Here is a 13,002-nt window from a genome sequence, read left to right on the forward strand (position 1 = left end):
CGGGGAACGATTGGCTCATGTCTCTGATTGACAGGTGGGACGGCGAGTGTGCGGACGGCGCGTGCTGTGACTCCGCCCACAGCCTCGAGGAGCTCCAGGAGTGGCTGGAGAGGCGGGACTTCCTGCGCAGGAAGCTGGCCCGCGCGCGCTGAGGACCAGCTCATCCTGCCCGACGACACGGACTTCGGGAAGTTCAACTTTCTACTGCAGGACTGAGGAGGAGGAGGAGGAGGAGGAGGAGAGGGAGGAGGAGAGGGAGGAGGAGGAGGAGGAGGAGAGGGAGGAGGAGGAGGAGGAGTTTTAAATTAGTTTTTGTTTACAAATCCTTTGTACCGTCACGTGTCTTATCCTCTCAGGAAGGGAAGCCAGCGTACGGAGTCACGCTCTGGGGACTCAAGTTATTGTGAATGACGGGTCAGGGGTCAGGGGTCAGCTGCTGGGGGTCAGGGGTCAGGGTCAGGGGTCAGCTGCTGGGGGTCAGGGGTCAGGGTCAGGGTCAGGGGTCAGCTGCTGCGGTGCAGCTCCACTCTAGGATCTGCTAAATCAAAGCACGACGCCCGACCCTGATCAGATATCAATAACCTGATCAGATATCAATAACCTGATCAGATATCAATAACCTGATCAGATATCAATAACCTGATCAGATATCAATAACCTGATCAGATATCAATAACCTGATGAAGCGTCGACTCATGAGCTCCAGAGACGCGGCGGCTTCAGTCCCGTCGCGGCCACGCCCTCCAGGCCGCCTGCGTACTAACTCAGTCTCTGATTGGACGAGGCCTTAAGACGGCGACCCCCAGTAGGGCGGCGGTCGGCGGCGCCGTCGTGTTCCTTCACTATAAAGATTCACTGTTTATGTATTTGTGTCACTTTCATTGTTTTTTTTCTCCGACACGCTTTCATTAAATTTTAGAGGCCGTTGTTTTCAATTGGTGTGTTTCTATTTTAATAATGTTGGGTTTGTGATAATTAAAAGCAAATTTGTCGCGAATCAAAGTAACGCAAATAAAATGTATGAAATCAGACGATGTTGTGTGCAGTGACAATTTAATTCTCCCAAAAAACCGTTTATACTCAAGACGGCAAACATCAACATCAACTGAGTGGTGAGTTCTGCGTGACACTCGATTGACCGACTTGGATCAATCAATCACTGGTTCGATATCAGCGATTGAATTAATTGAATCAGGCCGTGGACTGATAACAAAAATGTCAAAGACAGGTAACTAGCTAAACGGTTCTACTAATTAAAAACAATAACCTTGAGTTATTTTCTTTATCTTATATTTCCGGTTTTTGGGGTGCAGTTGTAATAACGTCATTTCTGTTCAACCATCGACGCACGCATCTAATACATTTAGTTCTGATGCATACTGAGAACTGGAATACGTTTCATTAGCAGTTGGCAGCGTGCATACTGATCTAATAACGATAATACAATAAGATAATAAAGAGTTTCTGTCTGCCATAATGTACTGTACTGTGGTCCCGCCCCTGACCTGTGATTGGTCGAGCGACATACACTACCGATTCGGTAAACCAATAGGGGGCCGTTGGCTCTCGTCCGCCTCTTTGTTTTGCTACATCTGATTGGCCCGCAGACAGAAACACTGTGGCGGCGGCGGGGGGCGTGGCTCCGTGTCCCCACAGGTGGTACCCACGCGCGCCTCCCCGCGGCCGGTCACACCTCTGGACTTTCTGCGGACTTCCTCCTGAAGTTGGCGCCAGTAGTTCGGCGAGTCAGAACTTTTACCGGAGAACAGACCAGTATAGAGGCGCGTGAGGCGCTGGGAAGAGTGGTCATCTATTCCTCTACTCCATATGGTTTTAAACCACACTCACACATCCACATAATATATACCATTTATTCCCACTCATCCACATATCGTTCACCTTTTAAACACACAAACCCAAACACACACCCACAGTTTGTAACCCAAACCCACACACCCACTCCCACCCCCGCTCAACACACACACACACACACACACACACACACACACACACACACACACACACACACACACACACACACACACACACACACACACACACACACACACACACACACACACACACACACACACACATCTATGGCGGCGCACACCTGCATGTAGTTCCGCTGATTATTCGCTGATTATTTCGCGGGTCTCGGTGCGGATCGCGCTGCGTTTCCATTGAGCCTCACTGTGCTGCTGCTGCTCGCGCTCCGTCAGCTGTTGGCGCCACCACATCAAACAGGTTAGATTGAAAAAGATGCTGAGCCGTCTCCATTACACGGTTAATATTGACGTTATTTTAGTAGTTTAACCGAAACATGGTTAGAAACGTCCGGTTGAAGTTATAAAAGTAACTAATGATCCGTCTGGTCCTTTTGTTCTCCAGGTTGACCGTCGAGTTAACGAACACTTTTTGAAGTAAAACGGCCCGCTACATCCGGACCTGCTGTGAGTAGGACACTTATTTATAATTTATCTTAATTGTTTTTTACTCTAGGCCTACTTGATAAGTTGAATAATAGTAGTTCTGGATGTATGTCGTCGTAAGCTGTTTTTAATTGAGTTAATTGATATTTTTCGCCGAGTGACGCGGCTGCAGATATTTATCAATGACTCCATGACGGAGTTGGCGGCGGAAGACGTAGGGGGGCGGGGCCATGACGTCACACAATGATTCCGCACTCGGTTACCGTCGTAGTTAGATGGGAAAAATAACTTATTTTAATAACTTATTTGGATTTATTGGATTAATCACTAATTAAAACACACACACACACACACACACACACACACACACACACACACACACACACACACAAGCCTAAAAAAAACTAATCTCGTTGCTCTCCTTCACAGCTCAAGAAGAAGAAACAGATTCTGTGAGTATCACGATCGAACCACGAAGAAGAAACTGCGAACTGTAAGTCACAACATTTTCTTTTAATGCTGTGGGCTGACAGCGTTTAGTTTGAACCGGTTCTCAGGCCCCGCCCCACGTAGGCCCTGCCCCACGTAGGCCCTGCCCCGCCCCACGTAGGCCCTGCCCCGCCCCACGTAGGCCCTGCCCCGCCCCACGTAGGCCCTGCCCCGCCCCACGTAGGCCCTGCCCCGCCCCACGTAGGCCCCGCCCCACTCTCTGGCCCTGATCCCTCTCTCTCTCTCTCTCTCTCTCTCTCTCTCTCTCTCTCTCTCTCTCTCTCTCTCTCTCTCTCTCTCTCTCTCTCTCTCTCTCTCTCTCTCTCTCTCTCTCTCTCTCTCTCTCTCTCCCCCCCCGTTCTCATGCCTCTCATTCGTCCCTAGAAGATACTTTATCCGTCCACTTTCCTACTACATTCCTCATCATTGCATCACATCCCATGTGTGTTGTCCTACTGATAAGGGTGTGGTCTGACTGACCAGAGATGCATGCGAGGGTTCTGCGCTGTTTGAGGCCTTCAGTTGTGTAGACGTTCCCCCTCAGGGGAAGCTAGTGTTTAAGAGGCCGTCGTCACGTCAGTTACATGAACTGGAACGTCCTTCAGGATGGAGACAGGGACTCCTCAAGGAGACACACCAGGGGGCGAGATGTGAGGGCTGTCCCTCTCAGCAACTAGAACCCAACCTGGTTCCTGCACCTGAGAACCACAGAGCACGTTCCAACGTTTCCCTCCGTACGCTTTGAAGCCCAAGCCCCCCCACCACTGGTCTGACCCACCAGCCCCCCCACCACTGGTCTGACCCACCAGCCCCCCCACCACTGGTCTGACCCACCAGCCCCCCCACCACTGGTCTGACCCACCAGCCCCCCCACCACTGGTCTGACCCACCAGCCCCCCCACCACTGGTCTCTCCGTCAAACCCTCCACTGGTCTCTCCTCTCTCAAAGACCTACAAACCCAGCGCTGGACTCTCCGTCAAACCCACCACTGGTCTCTCCGCTCTCAAGTACCTACAAACCCACCACTGGTCTCTTCTTAAAGACCTACAAACCCACCACTGGTTTCTCCTCTCAAAGACCTACAAACCCTCCACTGGTCTCTCGTCTCTGCGGGCAGATGGCCTCCGTCGCCCCCGGTCGATCGAAAGGGAGTCGGGTTCAGATTCCCAAATCTGGAGAGGCGGAGATAGGCGCCGCGAGGCGTCCAGTGCGGTAACGCAAACGACCCCGGAGAAGCTGGTGGGAGCCCCGGGAAGAGTTATCTTTTCTTTGTGAAGGGCAGGGCGCAAAGACCTACAAACCCAGCACTGGTATCTCGTCTCTCAAAGACCTACAAACCCAGCACTGGTCTCTCGTCTCTCAAAGACCTACAAACCCAGCACTGGTCTCTCGTCTCTCAAAGACCTACAAACCCAGCACTGGTCTCTTCGTCAATCCCGCCACTGGTCTCGTCTCAAAGACCTACAAACCCAGCGCTGGTCTCTCTGTCAAAACCTCCGCTGGTCTCTCCTCTCTCAAGGACCTAAAAACCCACCACTGGTCTCTCCTCAAAGACCTACAAAACCTCCACTGGTCTCTCCGTCAAACCCAGCACTGGTCTCTCCGTCAAACCCTCCACTGGTCTCTCAAAGACCTACAAACCCAGCTCTGGTCTCTCCGTCAAACCCTCCACTGGTCTCGTCTCTCAAAGACCTACAAAGCCACCGCTGGTCTCTGTCAAAACCTCCACTGGTCTCTCCTCTCTCAAAGACCTACAAAACCTCCACTGGTCTCTCCTCTAGTTTGGCTTTGTATTCCTTTGAGTATGGTCATTGTTTGTGTAAATACACAATCTAATAACTGAAAATAAAGGTGTGATCTTTAACCTGGTACTGGTCAATCTTTCCGTGTCATGGGGTACTAAGTGTGAGGGGCAATCTTTGCATGGCATGGGGCACTACTTCATGTGAGGGGCAATATTTAACCTGGCAAGGGGCACCAAGTGTGAGCGGGGCAATTGTTGACATTGCACGGGGCATTAAGTGTGAGAGGGGTGATCTTTAACCTTGCATGTGGCACTAAGTGTGAGAGGGGCAATCGTTGCCCTGGCATGGGGCACTAAGTGTGAGGGGGGCAATCTTTAACCTGGTACTGGGCACCACATGTGTGAGGGGAAATTTTTCTACTTCTACTTGGCTTGTATTACCTGAACATTTTAATTTTCAGCTATAGGAGGATGCTACTCTTCCTGAAACACCCTTGAGTGTCATTTGGTCGGATGACTCAAGTCTGTGGCCTAAATCAAAGAGGATAACAAAGTGGATGTTCAATACAGCAAGAGCCTGGAGCGATCTAGCATCTGGATCTCAATTCGACCTTCTACACACTGGACAGGATGACTTGAGTTTCATGCAGCTTGGACTGCAGTGTGACTGAATCATGCAAACAATGGGAAGCGACAATGGCTACTTGGTACAATGGATGATGGACTAACGGCATTCTGAATGGACGGAATCGGATGAGAAACCAACCAACTAACTGAAGATGGAAGATGAACATTCTGCAACGTGGCTTCCCTACCTAACCTCAACATGATGGAATGCTGGCAAGCCCTCTGGATCTCCTGTACTCCTGCCCTGAGATCCAAGTATTTCTCGGGCTGAATCGGAAACCATCTTGGAAACATCCCAACTAGCGTCCCTGTCGAGCTGCAGTTGTGCTCTTCTTCAGAAGAGGTGAAGAAAGCCTCACTGGGGCTTCAAGGTCTATGAAGAGGAACGTTGAAATGTGCGCCATGATTCTTTCCTGTAAGAGCTGGGTTGTATTCTGGTCGCCGAGAGGGGGAGCCTCACAGCCTACCCTTTGGCGTTTCTCCTTGGGGAGTCCCTGTCACGGTCTTGACGGACGTTCCAGGTCATGTAACTGATGTCACGACAGCCTTTTGAAAACTTGGTTTCTCCTGAGGGGGAACGTCTACAGAACTGTAGGCGTCAGATAGCACAGTATCCCAGCATGCATCTCTGGTCACTCAGATCACACCCTGATCAGTAAGGCAACGCTCATGCGATGTGCATGTAATGTTTTAGAGAGTAGTAAGGAAGTAGACAAAAGGCATGAGAACAGTTTGTTATTTTGTACTGTTGTCAGCCTTGTTTATGGGTGGGAATTATTTGCTAAATGGGGGGATATGAAATGTATAGTCAATTATTTGTACATGAACCAACAGCAACAAACTACTAGATCTGCTCAAGGTAAGTCTGTTGGCTGTATTTTGCAACAAGACGACCAAAGCACCCCAAGATCTCCATCGTCGTTCCAGCTCAAGGTAAGCGGCTCCTGCGGGGGGGTTGGTAGTTAGATTCTAGACCGCGATGTGCACGGGTCTATAAAGATGCTGTCTGACTTCACAGGATCTCCTGGACCAGGGTGGACCAGAGGCTGAGGACCAGCAGGTGACCAGATCCCACTGGACCAGGTATGGGTCACCAGGGTGGATAATAATAATAATGATAATAATGTGGATGTGTCTAGTGCTTTTCTCGCACTTAATTATAATGTAGGGTAACTAGATCCCCCTGGACCAGGAATGGGGCACCAGGCTGGACCGGAGACTGTGGACTGGAGGGTATCCAGATCCCCCTGGACCAGGAATGGGGTACCAGGCTGGACCGGAGGCTGTGGACCAGAGGGTATCCAGATCCCCCTGGACCAGGAATGGGGCACCAGGCTGGACCGGAGACTGGGGACCGGAGGGTAACCATCACCAAACACTTGACACCCGGAGGTTCTTTTTAATTATTTCAAACGATCGTAGAGGGTCTTCATTAGTTTTTCCTTCAGATTTTTCATTCTGTGAATTTTAGACAAAGCTGTGATTTGAGGTAATTACGGTCACATCAGCTGCTACTACTGTAGTTTATCCAGCGTACATCAAGGTGGACACTAAAACACAACTAAAACGTAACAGCTGGTCACACTCACACCTGGTGACGTAACATCACCCTTTTAATGTGTGTTTGTATTGTGAACAGATGAAGCTGACGACCCACCAGGAGCGAGACGAGGACTACGATGGGACTGCTCAAGTCTTTGGAAGGTTAATACCAACAGTTCTTTTACATCATTTCACCACCAGAGCTATGCTGTTCAATTCACAGAATGTTTTACTATATTCCTGAATTACAAATTCCCAAGTGTGTGCATGTTTCATGTTGAAGTTTAAAATTTGATTTGATTCAGAATTATTTAAACAAGGTGTCCAACGAATAATAAACTACTACCACTGTGTTTCTAGTGTAGAATTCTCAAAACAAAAGTATTTTCTTCAACACAAATTATATTAACTAAAAAAATCATGGACAAAATTATGGAGGAGGAGCCACCTATCTGGAGGGAGACCCGGAATCTGGTTAGCCGCCTAGCTGGACATCGTTAGCCTCCTAGCATAATGGATATAGTTAGCTTCATAGCATAATGGATATCGTTAGCGTCATAGCATAATGGGTATTGTTAGCCTCATAGCATAATCAACATCGCTAGCCGCATAGCGTTATCTATATCATTAGCCTCATAGTATAATTGATATTGTAGCATAATTGACATTGGTAGCCCCATAGTGTAATCAACATGGTAGCCTCATAGCGTAATGGACATGGGTAGCCTCATAGCGTAATAGACATTGGTAGCCTCATTGACATTGTTGGCCTATGGCTAGCAACATAGATTATGCTACAAGGCTAACGATTTGTGTTTTTCCTCTTCAACATTTCAGTGACCCACTGACGGCGTCTCGTCGGAGCTGGACGGTGGAGACTTCAGATGCAACTTCTACCTCGCAGGACGTGACTTAAGTCACGGGTTGTCAAGGGTTCCTTGTTTCTCAAGGGTTCCTTCGCGGGTTCCTCATGGTTCAGTGTTAGGGACAGAGTTAGGGTCAGATGGTCTCACGATGAACCATTGTTTTTTTTTAATCACATCCCAGAATTGTTTCACTGTGCGCACAGATGTTGAAATGTATACTGATGTTTTATGATATAAAATCATTTAAAATGACCTGGTTGTGTGGCTTGTTGTATGGTAATTTTTATTATACACATGCATGTTACCCTAATGAGGTAAGGTTACCGCTCCCCTCCCCTATATCCTAAACTCCCCTCTCCCAACCTCCATCCCCTATACCCTAACCTCCCCCTCTATACCCTGTCCTCCCCCCTCCTTTACTCATACCCCATCCCCTGTCCTCCCCCCTCCTTTACTCATACCTCCCCCCCCCCCCCCTCTAACCCTAACCTCCCCCTCCCCTTTACTCATACCTCCCCCTGCCCCCCTCCCCTCCCCTATACCCTAACCGCCCGCCTCCCTTACCCTCACCCCCAACCTTACCCTTATCCTCATCCTTATCCCTAACCCTAAACCTAACCTTAACCATAGCAGCGAATATCAAGCCAGTAAAAGCACGTATGATGATATTGGCTAACTAGACAATCAGATGGACAGTGGCTATACAGTATAGCTAGTCTAGCTTTCCAACCCAATTTTGTGTAGCCCACCTTCGTGAAATGTGTGATAAACAGGAAAAGGTCCTGCCACACTTACCTGACAACTGGAATGGGGTAATTTTTGGGATTACTGTTGAACTACTGTGTTCACCCGGCTATGAACTGAGACTTGATAAATCATATTATCAATATATAACATTTCTTGCCTTTTCTCTCTATAGTGTAACACTATATAGTACCATTGATGCACTTAATACTAACCATCATGAAACGTATAGCAATACTAACCCACTCTATATATCTCTCTCTCTTCCCCCTTACCTCACTTGTGAGGTAAACCATTACCAGTCATTAGCCATCCTTGTATTTGGCCCTCATCGCACCTGAAGTCCCATCCCTATGACTGCCCTACCATCGCCTGTTGCTGTCCCCTTGACCGGATTCCTGGCCTGCGCTGCCTAGCGATCCACTACTGCCCTATGACGATTCCTAATCCCTATGACAATTCATCCCTACACTAGACTATTTGAACTTTCTGACACAAAATGGGATTCATGCATTATCATACTGGTAAGGTAACCATCCCACCTCTTTGTAACATACACCCCAGGTGGCTCTAAACACCATGTTCTATCACCTAACTAACCTATTCATTTATCATGTATACAAACCTCACTGCCCTGTAACTGACCCTAGGCAGATGGGTCAGGCCCTCGAGTCGTGGATCTGCTCGAGGTTTCTTCCTATATGTATCTCCAGTTCTAGGGAGTTTTTCCTCGCCCCTGTTACTCATGGGCTCTCTCTGAATGTTCAACACTCTGTAAAGCGCTGTGAGACGTGGAATGTTTTGGCGCTCTATAAATAAAATTTAATTGAATGTTAACTTGTGTATAATTCCCAATTTTTATTGATATATTTGCATTTTTAATCTTGCTGAATTCTACAAGGCAAATATTAAAGACCGGGTAAACCAAATTCAGTATTTTTCTTCTTATCATATTAATTAGGCCTTAAATGTGTCCCTCAAAACATGTAAAAAATATTTTTCCCATTCATCATTTCCTTGAGGAGCTAGGCCTCAGAGAATGTTCTGTGTGCAGGTTTAAAATGGGCGGGTCTACATCGAGGACCGCGTTACGTAAAGCGGTCTTACTCACATAAACCCGCCCCCTGCTGCCCTCTAGGTATAAATACATTAACCGCGCACTAGCATTCTGTGGTTTCACCCGTCTATGGTTTTACCGCTCACGAGTCTGGTTTGAATTGTCAGTTTGCAGTTGGCTCTCCGGTGATGGGCGTGGTTTCCTGGCCTGCAGCGCACACGCCCCCACCGTCCTGAGCCAGGGATTACTGCTCATTTTTCATCAACTTTGAAGCATAATTTTATATACTTCGCGATTTTTTTAGTCCTTCAAATTTTGCAGGGTGGTTAATAATATATTTTCCTGTGGTATTATAAACTCAAAACCCATAATTATTTTTGGTTTACCCGGTCTTTAAGTTAAAACTTAGTTCCCCGGCCCCATTCGTCTTTGTAAGGAAATGTTATATTTTGTCTCATTTTAGGCAAAGTATAAGACAATACTTTCTTTCTCTTTCCTTCAAAACATTATCGTAGTCACGTGGAAAATGTTTTTGTTCTGAATGATAATCGAACCCAACCGGTGAGTGACAGCTACTCAGCATCGCGCGTCCGTCAATCAACGCGGGTTGACTCAGCGGATTAGATCAGTCAGATGATTGGTTCATAGTTTGTCAGTTAACGGCCACGCGCAAAAACAAGACCCTGAGTCAGCACCCCGCCCACATTAACGGCGTGTGACTCCGCCCACATTAACGGTGTAGTGGTGGTGGGGGTGTGGTTAACGGGGGGTGGGGGTGTGGTTAACGGGGGTGGGGGTGTGGTTAACGGGGGTGGGGGTGTGGTTAACGGGGGGGGGGTGGGGGTGTGGTTAACGGGGGGTGGGGGTGTGGTTAACGGGGGTGGGGGTGTGGTTAACGGGGGGTGGGGGTGTGGTTAACGGGGGTGGGGGTGTGGTTAACGGGGGTGGGGGGGTGGTTAACCGGGGGGTAGGGGTGTGTCGGGTCTGGAGTCACGTGAGAGCAAATAATATTTTTCATAACGTATGAATTGTGTTGGAGGTGGAGGAGGTGAAGGTGGAGGTGGAGGAGGAGGTGGAGGTGGAGGAGGTGGAGGAGGTGGTGGAGGAGGAGGTGGAGGTGTGACCGTGTGAGGACATTATGTTCCCGCCGCATCCTGCTGAGTTAAAAACACCGCCGCGCTCGCCGCCGTGCGCGTGCCAGCAGCTCAGCCTTGTGCGTGCGTGAAAACGTGACACTGTTTTGGTAGAACAAGCGCGTGCGCGTGTGATCCACATCTTCTCACGCGTTCACGCGCGAGTCACGCAGAAGAGTCAGAAGCATAGACATATATATGTATATACACATGTATATATGTCTATGGTCAGAAGGACCCGGACCGTCAGAGCGCGCGCGTGCTCGAGGTTCCGTTAACGGACCGGATTGGAACCGTAGCGACGCGTTCAGTGAGCCGCGCGCGCCCCCGCTGATCCGGAGCGGAGGCGCGCTCTCCTCCTGTACAGAACCTCGGCCACGCCCATCACGCAGCGTGCCTCACGTGAGGGGGCGGCGGCGGCACGTGTTGGCGCCACGGAGGAGCGCGTGTGTGTCTATGCGGGGACTGGTGCGCTGCACGCGGTGCGCCTCCGCTGCTGCGTCTGTGTGTGTGAACGTCAACAAACGGAGCGCGCGCGCACTCTGTCAGTGTGCGTGAGAAAAACACGCGCGTCTGTATGTCTGTCCGTCTGTCTGTCTGTCTGTCTGGGGACCGCAGCGGCCAATGGGCGGCCGCGGACCCGTCACGAGCAGGATCCCCCCCCCCGGTGCCGTTGGATTGATCGCCCAATACATATTAATAGACGCTCCGCTCCCAGCCAATCAGCGAGCAGGATGACCCCCCCCCCCCCCCAGGGGGGCGTGGCTCACAGCTCATGAATATGCGCGCTCCTCTCGCGGCGGGTGCTGAGGCTGGCGGCTCGCGCTGCTGCTTATGTTGTTTTGACTCCCAAGCGTGGATGAGGAGGAGGCGCGAGCGAGACCTGAGCAAGCGCGCGTTTTAAACGTCCACGGTAGTTTAACGGTCACGTCGCCCGCGAGACGCCGGGAGGATGTCCGGTAAAGCCGCCGCCGCCGCCGCGGCCGTCGTCCCGTTCGCGCTGAAGCAGATCCTGGACATCCCTCCGCCGCGCGCCCCCGGAGGCATGCGACGACGGTAAGACACACGCGCGTCCGGTAGCGAACGCGGCGCGGTACCGAACGCGGCGGCGAATACCGTCAGAACGGACGGAGACGCTCGGCTCGCTCGGCTCCGATTTGTTGTGTCGGGATTTCGAGCAGACCGACAGCAGCACGATATACACAACATGTTTAGTTTGGGTGTACATCTGTAACGAGAGAGAGAGAGATAGAGAGAGAGATGAGAGAGAGAGAGAGAGAGAGAGAGAGAGAGAGAGAGAGAGAGAGAGAGAGACGCTGCTCTGCAACAAGAGGAAAAGAACATAAAGTTCTCGTTCTGCCGCCTCGCTCGTCGTCTTTGCATCAAACTGTTTCTCAGTGATCCGCTCCCGTGTGTAACCGCGCGCGCGCGCGCTGTGTATGTGCGTGCGGGTGCACGTCCGTCTGTTGACATTGCTTCTTCCACTCAGTGACACGGTCTGTCTGTCTGTCTGTCTGGCTGGCTGTCTGTCTGGCTGTCTGTCTGTCTGTCTGTCTGTCTGTCTGTCTCACTCCGACCGCCTGTCTCACTCCCTCGCACCTCATGTCTTATTGGCCGACTCGGACCCTATTGTCTCAATCGTTTTTTTTTTTTTGTTTATTTGTCAATACGTCAATTGTTCCCTCGTGCGCCAACACGTTATCCTCTTCATCTGACTCCAGTGTGTGTGTGTGTGTGTGTGTGTGTGTGTGTGTGTGTGTGTGTGTGTGTGTGTGTGTGTGTGTGTGTGTGTGTGTGTGTGTGTGCATGTGTAGTCGACACGTGGGACAAAGTACACAATAATAAAGTAACACATGGATCTGGATCCTTGTCTGTGTATGCCTCTGGTCTAGACCCTAGACCCCCAGACCCTCAGACCCTAGACCCCCAGACCCACAGACCCCCAGACCCCCAGACCCCAGACCCCCAGACCCTAGACCCCCAGACCCTAGACCCCCAGACCCTAGACCCCCAGACCCTAGACCCTAGACCCCAGACCCCCAGACCCCAGACCCTAGACCCCCAGACCCCCAGACCCTAGACCCCCAGACCCTAGACCCCCAGACCCCAGACCCCAGACCCTAGAGACCCCCAGACCCCCAGACCCCCAGACCCTAGACCCTAGACCCTAGACCCCCAGACCCTAGACCCTAGACCCTAGACCCCCAGACCCTAGACCCTCAGACCCCCAGACCCCCAGACCCTAGACCCCCAGACCCCAGACCCCCAGACCCTAGACCCTAGACCCTAGACCCTAGACCCCCAGACCCTAGACCCTAGACCCCCAGACCCTAGACCCTAGACCCCCAGACCCCAGACCCCCACCCC

The 13,002-nt window shown here is 50.7% G+C and overlaps 2 long non-coding RNA genes across 2 annotated transcripts; both read left to right on the top strand.

Annotated features, from left to right (window-relative positions):
* Positions 1 to 2,018: 2,018 nt before the first annotated feature.
* On the top strand, positions 2,019 to 3,072 carry LOC311376215. Its single transcript, XR_014643876.1, has 3 exons — positions 2,019 to 2,247; positions 2,392 to 2,453; positions 2,862 to 3,072. It is a non-coding gene; the product is annotated as an uncharacterized lncRNA (long non-coding RNA).
* Positions 3,073 to 5,917: 2,845 nt separating this feature from the next.
* LOC311376216 lies at positions 5,918 to 8,015 on the top strand. The gene is made up of 4 exons (XR_014643877.1): positions 5,918 to 6,226; positions 6,312 to 6,654; positions 6,933 to 6,997; positions 7,673 to 8,015. It is a non-coding gene; the product is annotated as an uncharacterized lncRNA (long non-coding RNA).
* The last annotated feature ends 4,987 nt before the right edge of the window (positions 8,016 to 13,002 follow it).

The sequence above is a fragment of the Micromesistius poutassou genome (assembly GCF_964030765.1).
Source record: "Micromesistius poutassou genome assembly, contig: SCAFFOLD_1475, whole genome shotgun sequence".
NCBI lineage: Eukaryota > Metazoa > Chordata > Actinopteri > Gadiformes > Gadidae > Micromesistius > Micromesistius poutassou.